Source organism: Triticum dicoccoides, chromosome 4A (genome assembly GCF_002162155.2).
Source record: "Triticum dicoccoides isolate Atlit2015 ecotype Zavitan chromosome 4A, WEW_v2.0, whole genome shotgun sequence".
Taxonomy (NCBI): domain Eukaryota; kingdom Viridiplantae; phylum Streptophyta; class Magnoliopsida; order Poales; family Poaceae; genus Triticum; species Triticum dicoccoides.
This window is the reverse complement of record NC_041386.1, coordinates 691074499-691082521: the sequence shown is the minus strand read 5'-3', so window position 1 is coordinate 691082521 and position 8023 is coordinate 691074499. Positions and strand designations below refer to the sequence as shown.

General features: G+C 44.1%; 1 pseudogene; it reads right to left on the bottom strand.

Annotated features, from left to right (window-relative positions):
- Positions 1 to 2929: 2929 nt before the first annotated feature.
- LOC119287949 lies at positions 2930 to 7253 on the bottom strand (annotated as a pseudogene).
- Positions 7254 to 8023: the final 770 nt, after the last annotated feature.

Sequence of the window (8023 nt, the reverse complement as noted above, 5' to 3'; positions counted from 1 at the left end):
CGCCGCGCAATCCATACTGAATTTTGGACTTTCGTCTGGGAGGGGTTCTGGGGTAGATAGGACAGACCTCGGCTTCACCTCCACGAAGGGTAATGGCATCAAGTGACATCGCCGATGTCGGGCCGAACAAGCTGACCAAAATTTCCTCCGATCCCATCCTATACCACCAAACCTCCGTCTGCTCCGGATTCGGCAACAAGCCATGATCAACCGAAGCCTACAGAGATGAATCTACCGATCCGACGTGCCCTAAAAAGGAGGATCGAGAAGAACCCATCATAGATCTCCACATGTTGAATCCAACGATCCGACGTGCGCATCGACAACCACCACCACCCCGCAGCGGCCGACGGTATCCAAAGACAGGATCCATATGGATCTGATCTGGATCCGGCGGCACCCGCGACCATCAGTCATGTCCAACGCAGCCACCACCTCTCCACAAGTAGGTCGCCGCCGCCATGCCGCGCACGACGCCGCCGGGTAGACCCGCCCGCCGCACCGCCGGACCCCACGCTCGCCCGGCGCTCCTACCGATCCCGTTGCCCCGCGCCAGCCGAGATGGAAAGGGTGGGGAGAAGCCCCGCCGCCGCCCTATCGGTCAGGCTTCGCCCGGCGGCGCTGTGGACGGCGGCGAGGAGGGGGAGAAGCGGAGGAGGCCGAGTACTAACGGCTAGGGTTTCCTTGAGGAGGGCGACGCGAGGGGCGAGGGGGTTTTCCCCACTATCAAATCTGATACTCCCTCCTATTCATATTACTTGTCGTTGAACCCTCCGATCCAAGCAACAATTAGGATGGATCGGAGGGAGTAAGTTTATTTCCATTCGAAAAAGTGGGAGGGTGCTTCACAAGTACTACTGGTAACATTTTGTTGTTTAGAGAGATGAAAGTACCTTTTAAAGCTACTGCTTGTCTTCATCTATGAGACAAGCCGTGCTTGTCTTCATCTATGAGACGACGAGTACTGGTTTCTCGTCTAAATACAGGAGCCCACCGGAACCTAACTGTGTGGTCACTGAAACTAGATATTTATAGGGCGACAGTGATCTACTGTGTCGTAGTTTATACTCCATATAAAACATATGCTCAGGACCAAACATTGCCTTTAGTTAGCAGCACAAATATTTTTCTTTTAGAAAATAATAATCTTCAATTAGAACTACACATATTACAAAACTAAAACCATGACACTTCTTATGGATCGGAGGAAGTAGTATTTTTCTCCTTAAGGGCAATGTACAAATGCCATTTCTCCACCCAACTCTGTGTTCATCCTGCCATGTTTCTTTCTAATGAAGCAGCCAGGGAAAAAGGTAAGTTTGACATCAGAGCATTGTACTATATGCTCCAAGTCCTACCAAATGCAGATTTTGCTCTTCTCACCACTACTTATTATACACTAGGATGGCGTGTGGTGGAGCACTAAACAAGCAGTTTTGAATGGAAACCAACCGGCGGTTTATCTCACTGTCATGTGTCGTTAATTGCTGTTTTAAGAAAGAGCGACATCAACTTCATTGCATAGAATAGGGGCTGCTTACGGGATATGCGTGATCCTCCCTTATGCGTGGATATCTTGGAAACATCGAACCGCCATTTCGCAGTCACGAGAATGGGCAGCATTAGGTGCATTAAGACGCCATTTCACAGTCATAAGTATGGGCAAACGGCATTAGGTACAGCAAACACAATGTTCAACGGAATATATATCTCGGTACAGGCCCTTCCGAATCATCTAATGGGTCACTCAATGGGCAATGTCACATTCACAAGTAAGCACAAAAACACACCCTCTAGTGCTTTTGAACAATCTAATAGCCAATCGTCTCTTGGCTTGGCTACCATAGCAATTTTCTATGCCAAGTAGAGTTATCATCTGTGAGTTGTCACTGGACAGATAACAGAAGATTTCTTTACCTTCCATCAGGAGAATAGCTAAAACAATAGAGATTTGGTAAGGTCCTTTCAATCTGACAAGGTAAGGCAGAACCAGGGCTTACATGCTTTTGCCATTGATTCATTTTTATTTCTGGGCGACCCCCCTTCTTCTTTGCTACCATGTTAAGATCTTGACTGACTGTACTTTTTACTTGTTGAAGATTCGTTGGTGATAAATGAATGGAACAAGTATATCTCTTCTGCCCTCACCGTTGCAGATAAAAAGAACTTCTCGTAGCTGGCATTCCTCTCAAAGTTGATGTATAGCCAATCCACACGTTTTGTCTATTTAAGCGTTTGTCGTGGTAAGCAGTTGGTGTGATGTGCAAGTTTATCAACTTCGGCAAGCACATTATGTACAGGGTACAGAACAAACAGGAGCAACAGCAGCAAAGGGAGCGAAAACGGACCGTACACATGCCTTGCTTGGGAATGGCTAGCTATTGAACAATGGGCCCTGGTTATTTGCAGCACTAAGCTAGATTAATTGGGGGCCTGTTGAGAGCAGTGCGAGGCTACGACGAGACAGAGACATAATGAGCTCAACTAACTTGCAGTACCAACTCTGGATTATTTTCAGGCAACATACGATGTAGTTGCGGTGTAACAACACCATTTGCTCCAAAAGTTGGACCACCAGTAGTCCTTAATGCCCACATAGTCCATTGATAAATCAAATGATTTCATGAAATAATATTCATAGTCACTAAACCAGCCATGGATAAATATCTAGAAATGATCCACATATTTGGGGCTCAAATTCAGTTCGTGTCAATAGTTTTTGTACTCCACCTTCCAACTATTACTATTCTAATTATTGCTTTGAATGTCCTTGACACTTTGCAAAAAGTTCAAATGGTAACAATTCAAATGAAGCTGATTTGGAAGGAAGAAGGACGATGGCATGGACTTTCTTCATTTCCATATAATTTAACTAATCAGCATAAAAGAAAGATCCAGAGCTGAGGCTAGTAGGTTACGACAAGTCATCTGACAGGAAAAGAATACCATGACCTTCAGTTCCATAAGTACTGAAGATACAGCCAGACCTCATAGATGACACAGGCCCAGCAAAATAACCTATATACAATACATGCTAGGAATCATTTGTCTTTTAATCCTCCTCCTCCGGCTTCACAAAGAATTCGATAAAAGCAATCCGACTTGGATGTTGAGCCCCTCCAGCAAAATTATGGTAGGATTGCGTACCTAGCCTCGCAACTGAAACCAGGTGCTGGATTTTGAGCATCCCTCCCCTCCCAATCGTCACTTTACTCCCACGATTCTCCTTCAAGACGCTACTTGGAACATTCGAGGTAGTGGCACGAAGAAACTTGTACTTATACCTTGCAGAGAAATGTATGGTCAGCACAAAGAAGCAGCATGCTGTAGATGTTAGGCGCAATAGTTTTACCTGTAGGACAGTTCTTGGTCACACTGGAATGCAATTAGAAGATCGGTATTTGCATAGTAGGAGAATTCAATCTGCCAAATGGATTAAGTAGCATTTAGATATGGACACCAACGGAAGCTATCTGAATGACAGAAAGCAATTCATGACACACCTCCAAGTCACCATGCCCTTCGCCTTTAAATATTACTGAAGGGGGGTCTGGATGAAAATGAATCTGAATGCTGGAGCCAGGCCACTCAAGGTCATCAATTGATTCTTTCAGGATGGCAGACTGGCATTGTAAAAGGCGAAAGATTAGTTCTGAGGCATTAAACGTTAGAACTCGTAGCGATGAATGCAACGAGAAAAGAATGGAGGAAGTATTGCAGGTACCTTAACAGTAAAAGTGACTGGAGTGTTCCCTGCGTGCTCAAAATGGTAATCCCAGGCGACAGTATCAGGAATTCTGGTTCTGATTTCTGCATGTATACATGCATCTGGAGACCCCACTGACCTGCACTTGTGTTACCAGAATGAAAAGCATGAGCAAAATGATTGACTTGCTTTTGTTGAAGTTCAGAAGGGGGATACATATAGCTCTGCTTGTAGCAGTTGCAGAACCAGACGTGTACTGAATCGTGCATCATGGGCTAGTGTAACTGAACATGACAAGCTAATGTAACAGTGCAGCACTGAATCAATGTGTACAATTAACAGCCCCCTGCAGTATCAGCCGCCAGAGATACTGAGCCTGGAGCGAAATTCCTGAAAAACTGCAGGAGTTGCTGGAGCCAGACAATCTCAGGAACTGCGTGAACAATAGCTCAGTATTCTGCTTCAGCAGATGAACAGGAAACAGTGTGCTGCCTCTTTGAAGACCATGGAATCAAATTATCACCTAAGAATACACAAAACTCAGAAGTAGAGCACCTAGTTTCAGAGCATCCAGCCCAGTCGGCATCTGAGCATGCTGTCAGAGAGGTAGGAGTGGAAGTGATGAGATGCAGACCAAGGTTAAGAGTTCCTTTAAGGTATCGAATTATTCGTTTGATAAGGTTGAGGTGAGGTTCGCGAGGATCATGCATAAACAGGCAGGCCTGCTGAACAGAATATGAAATTAGTTAAGTTGCATATTGCAGGGCACCTGCAAGGCTGCCATAAAAGGTTGGGTCAGAAACAGGGGAGCGACTAGAATCAAGCTGAGAACCGGTGTCAACTGGAGTGCGAGCAGTATAAAAAGTTGTCATTCCAGCTTTGTCGATGAGTTCAGAAATGTATTGACATTGAGAGAGAAAGAGACCAGAAGTGGATCTGCTAACAGAAATACCAAGGAAATGGTGAGGAGACCTAGGTCAGTCATGGAGAATTCAGAATTGAGGGAATCAATGACGATGTTGAGAAATGCAGTGAGAACAACATCATCAACGTATAAAAGAAGGTAAGCAGTTTGAGTAGCTGAATGATAAATGAGCAGGGAGCTATCAGATTTAGAAGCAGAGAAACCAATTCGCTGGATAAAGGTAGAAAACTGATGGAACCAAGCTCCAGGAGCTTGTTTTAGACCATATAGAGATTTTTTTAAGGAGACAAACATAATGAGGAAAAAAGGGGTTTTCAAAACCTTGAGGCTGTTGACAGCTTACTGTTTCTTGTAAGTATCCATGCAAAAAAGGCATTTTTAACATCAAGTTGGTGAATAGGCTATGAGGACGATACTGCAATGGATAAAACAATTTGAATAGTGCTTGGTTTAACTATAGAAGAGATGGTTCCTCTAGCCTATACCTGAGAATAATCTCTACAGCCTCATCTGCCTTTATAGCGTGCAAGCGACCCATCTGCATGATATTTGTGTCTAAAAATCCATTTCCCAAAATCTAAATTAGCAGAGGAGGGCCTAGGAACAAGCACCCATGTTTCATATTGAAGAAGAGTGTCATATTCAGAACACATAGCATCTTTCTACTTTTTATCATGGAGGGCAGAGTGGTAAGTATTGGGTAGAGGAGAAATAGCATCTGTAGTAGCTACTCCCTCCGTTCACAAATATAAGATGTTTTGGATATTTCAATATAGACTACATACGGACTGAAATGAGTGAACAAACACAATAAAACGTGTCTATATACATCTGATTAAAAAAAAGTTAGAACATCTTATATTTGTAAATGGAGGGAGTAGAAGATTAAGCCGACATACAGGGATGCCAAAACCATGCTTGGCTCGAGTGGTGATGCGATGAGGATTAGACGGGATGGTAACAGGAATGGCATTGGCAGGAAGAGGTGGTGTGTTGGGAGAGGAGGGTGAAGAAGAATAACTAGTGGAGGATGTTACAGAAGGAGAGGATGTAGATTCAGATGCTGAAGCTGATAAGGGGAGAAATGGTGGAGAAATAGGTGTAGATGGATTTTGAGGTGAAGAAATAGGTGTAGTAGGGTTGTGTAGTGTAGATAAGGAGCAGGTGAGGAGATATATGTTGGTCGTGATGAGGATGTACAGGAGCAATGGAGGGTGGTTGCGTAAGCGTTGTAGTGGAAGTGGCGAGAGGAGAAAGGAAAGGACGTCTCATCGAAGACAACATGGCGTGAATAATTATACGGCTGGAGTCCAAGTCCAAACACCTATATCCATAGTGTTCATCTGGATATCATAACAAAACACATGGAAGAGATCTAGGTGCAAGCTTATGAGTGGTAGCTGTGATGTTAGGAAAACAGAGACACCAGATAGTCGTAGGAGCAAAATGATTGACATGCTTTCATTGAAGTTCAGCAGAGGGATATATATAGCTCTGCTTGTAGCAGTTACAGAACAAGACGTGTACTGAATCGTGCATCGTGGGCTAGTACAGGCTAGGACTAAGTCACAAAATAACTGAATGTGACAAGCTAATGTAACAGTACAGCACTCAATCAATGCATACACTTAACACAAAAGTCCGACGAGAATCGCCTGGCAGTTAACCTTTTTATTTGTATCACATTACTAAGTTACATCCATCTCCAGAATTAACATAAATTTCGAGCTGAACACGATGTTTATTTGCTTTTGGCAAGGGTGGGAATGTAGTAAAGTGAATAGCTATTTATATTTTATCCACCACAGTCACAGTATCCAAACGCCTAACGATTCACTAGATCAACTATATAAAGATCACAATTCACAAATGCAATTTATCCGCCACGATTATGCGAATGTTTAACGGGTTACAATATCAACTGACAGCATTACGAAGCAAGGGCGAACAAAGAGAACCTAGTAGGCAGAGAAGATGCATACCTGAGGAGAAGCTGCATGTCGGGGCCAGGGTACCGGATCTCGACGGGGGAGGCGAACCCGGGGACGGTAAACATGTTGAGGCAGTCGACGAGGAGCCCCAGGCTGAGGCCGAACCGTGGACGGCCCTCCGCCCCGTAGTCATACTCCGCGAACAGCTGCAACGGTCAATCCCCACTGAAAATTCAACGGCCGGGCGCGGGGAGGAATAAACGCAAACACCTGGCGGGCACGAACCTCGGTCTTGAGGTAGACCTTGGCCTGGAGGCAGCCGCTCTCCTCCACGGTGACCACGATGCCGTGCTCCGACAGCTCCACCACCGCGCCCTGCGCGACGAGACCTTAGATGGAGCGTATGCGGCCAGCGTGCGGAGGAGAGGCGATGAGAGGAGAGGGGGGCGGCTGCTGCTGACCTGATGCTTGTTCCAGCGGACGCAGGAGAGGGCGTCGACCATGCCATGGACGCAGTCCACCACGCACACCAGGTCCGGCGCCTCGTCGCCCTCGCCCTGCCCCTGCCCGGACGTCGTCGACGAGCTCATCGCCGCAGCTCCGCTCCGTGGACCCGCGCCTCGCCGCCCGCTGGATTCTGTTCTCCCGCCCTCTTTTTTCCCGCGACCGCGCCAAGCTTCAGCTGGCCCATTCCTAGCGGTTCAGGCCTTGGACTATAGATGACGCCATCCAGACGCCACGTCTTTTTTTTAACTTTTTTTTCTACTTTCGAAAATACCAGATACATATATTATGAAAAATAATAATTTAAAAGTTTTCTAAAAACTGTTCATTGCGTATTTTAAAAATGCAAATGCAGTGTACTAAAATGTGCTCTGCTTTTAATAGATGTTCAAATGTTTCAAAAATATGTAGGTGACACTTTATGAAAAGTTTATACAATGTAATAAAAATATTCTTCTAATTTAAAAATATATATACGTTAGGTTTATAAAGTTTTAATGGGTCAGAAACAAAATTTCTGTGACATTCTTTCAATAATATTATCCAATATAAAAACATGTTTGCATAGTCCAAAAATTACATCGTATCATACAAAAAATTATTAAAAGTTTATTTCAAAAATATTTCATATGAAATATACTAGATATATACAAAAACTATGTACAATATGCATGAAAAAGGTAGACACACATGAAAACATATATTTAAAATTTAATCATGTATTTAAAAATGTTAAATGAGTGCAACAAAATGTTCCGGTTGTTACGGAAATTGTATAATGTGTATGAAAAATGCAGTCATGTGTTGTAGAGAAATGAAGAAAGAAACCAAAAAAAATTGAACAAATAAAACTAAAATAAAGAGAATAAAACGTGTGGCACAAACAAAGCAGAAAAAGACATGCTACAATACTGGACGGTCCACAACCCAGCCGCAAGTGGCTCGCTGTAAGGGTTT